The sequence below is a fragment of the Penaeus monodon genome, chromosome 35, assembly GCF_015228065.2.
Source record: "Penaeus monodon isolate SGIC_2016 chromosome 35, NSTDA_Pmon_1, whole genome shotgun sequence".
NCBI lineage: Eukaryota > Metazoa > Arthropoda > Malacostraca > Decapoda > Penaeidae > Penaeus > Penaeus monodon.
Window position 1 is genome coordinate 23496628 of NC_051420.1, and position 2500 is coordinate 23499127.

At 55.4% G+C, this 2500-nt stretch overlaps 1 protein-coding gene across 6 annotated transcripts in view; it reads right to left on the reverse strand.

Moving 5' to 3' along the window:
• Positions 1-2500, reverse strand: part of LOC119595123 (abnormal cell migration protein 10-like) — a 164612-nt gene that overhangs the window by 82862 nt on the left and 79250 nt on the right. Inside the window, exon 1 of one of the 6 annotated variants that reach the window (XM_037944283.1) lies at positions 221-275. The exons of the other annotated variants lie outside the window; for them this stretch is intronic. The gene's annotated coding sequence lies outside the window, so the exon portion shown is untranslated. Of the gene's footprint in view, positions 1-220; positions 276-2500 lie in introns of those variants that run through there. 6 annotated transcript variants of the gene reach the window in all.

A 2500-nucleotide genomic window follows, 5' to 3' on the forward strand; every position in this document is an offset into this window, starting at 1 on the left:
AACTCTGCCAGGGTCTTCACGAGACATTTCACTTGATGGATATCTAAATCGGCCGTTGGCGATAATCTCCACCTCCAACAATATTCCTGGCGCTCGCACAGTTGCATGTCAACCTCACTTCGCGAAACGACACTTCACATAAAGACGCCTGACGCCCACCTTCCCCCCCCAGCAGCGCCAGCGCCCTGTGGTACCTCGAGTGCGCGAGGCTCCGACCCACCCTGCCATCGGCCACGGAGGAGCGCCGTTCCGTTCACTCGCGTAAAGAACACAAGACTGAAATTAGCCCCGAGCCGCCCCGACGCGGGTACCGTACTGGCTGAGGCTCTCGCCCTGCCTGCCCTGCCCTGCCTACCCTGCCCTGCCCAGTCGCTGCCCCGCCACGCTGCCTTTCTCGCCACGCGTGCTCACTCTTTCGCCATGTATCACTATAACACATTTGAGGAAATGATATCACACGCTAGGAGCTGATAAAATGTTATTTCTGTCTTCCTCTCGAGTGTCTTCATCTTCCCTGCTGCTCCCGGCCAGATGGTAAGGTGGAGGCGGAAGCAAGACGCCCTTGGCCCACGGAGGATAAAATAATAAAACCTCTCCTGAGGAGAGGCTCTTGTGTTATGAAAGCTCGCGCTATTTAACATCTGCCTGCGTCGCGCAAGGAAATGAAATCCAAAGAGACTCATGGCCATTTTCCAGCCTAATAAACGTTATAATGCTGGCATGTGGCAACGCAAGAGCGCCCAGCTGCCCTCCTCCACAACTGTCGTACGGAGGGGGAAGACTTCACGCCCCGCCCCGACCTGGCTGCTCACGCTGCTCCGGCAACACGCGCGCACACACACGCAAGAAGAAGAGGTAACTTAAACGTAAACACACATAACGAAGACAACATCTGCGTTTGTTCTCTTAGCTGAACTCTTCTATCCGCCACCAACGTCATCAATGAACCACAAACTGAGCGAAGCAAAAAGGAGCAGCAATGGTCCACCTTCCCTCTTTGAGTCGCTAATCTCGCAGAAAAAAACAACAACAACCGAAATCGTCCCTCACTTCCTCTAATAAATCTGAAAGCAAACCGCGGAGAGTGTCACCTCGTATATTTAGCACAAGGTGTACACGAGAGTCCCCCCCTTCCCGCCTCCCCTGTCCTGCCCCCAGCCAGGGAGTAGCCGTAGTACGGTAGCACGCTCGACAGCAGTAGCTCTTTCCCGTACCCGCCGTCTCCCTCCCTTCCCTTCCGTCCTCATTACCCTCCGCCACCGCCACAACCATCAACACCACCATCATTACCCTCATCACCACTATCCCCACCACCTCCCCGCAGGCTCCAGCGGTCACACGAAACAAACAGGCCCTACAACCGCACTCACCTCCGCTTGCGTCTGTTTGCCGTCGTAAGTCTCGATAAATACAATTTACGTAACGTGTTAAGCATATCTTGGGAGGGGGAAGGAGTGTAGAGGCTTTGGAAATATACTCATGAAAGTAATATCATAGAGGACAGAAACGCGACGGAAAAACATCCTCGGCGAAAACCAACTCGAAGCGTGTCTTAAGTCATTATTAACCTCGCCAACAGCGGTGTTTACAGGAGGCGGACGGACAAGAAGCGCGAACAGCCGAACAGGGTTGAGGGTGAGCGTAAGGGGGGAACACGGAGAAAGTGGCAGAGAGAGAGGAAGGGAGAGAGGAGGAGAAGAAAAGAGGAGAAGAGTGAAGGAAGAAGAAAATGGAGAAATGGGGAGAGGTACAAGGAAAATACGGGAGAGAGAAAAGAGGTGAAAGGAAACAGAAAGAAAGCAGCGAGAAAAGTGGAAAAGAAGAAAGAAGGAGAGAGAGACGGAGAGCAACACGCCTCCCTACGTGAACAGGTACTTGCCACCGCGCCCGAAGAAGCCCCGGTAATAATCAAAACGAATAACACGCCGTTAATCATAATCAGTATTCGATTTATACCCCACTGAGGAGGGGAAAGGGAGGGGAGGGGAGGGGAGGGGAGGGGAGGGAGGGGAGGGGAGGGGAGGGGAGGGCGAGGAGAGGGGGAAGGGGGAGGAACAGAAAATGGAGGAGGAACAGACGAGGGGAAGGGGAAGAGGAGGAGGAGGAGGAAGGGGAGGAGGAGGAGGAGGAGGAGGAGGAGGAGGGGAGGAGGAGGAGGAGGAGGAGGAGGAGGAGGAGGAGGAGGAGGAGGAGGAGGAGGAGGAGGAGGAGCGGGAGAACAATAGGAGGCGAGAGACGAGGAAAACGAAAAAGGGGATGAGGAGAAGGCGAGGAGGAAAATAGGAAGAGGAAGAAAAAGGATACGAATAAAAACAAGAGGAGTGCGTGCCGCGCCTAACATGGCGGTGCGGCCGCAGCGCGAGCGAGGAGCCCCGTCAGGAGGAGGCCGCCCCGACGCCGCGACAAAGGGTGCAGCAGGCAGCTTATGGCTAGAAATAGCCTCGAGTCCCCTCCTTCCGTCCCCTCGGCCGCCGCCATCACGCCAGGGACACGCCAACAG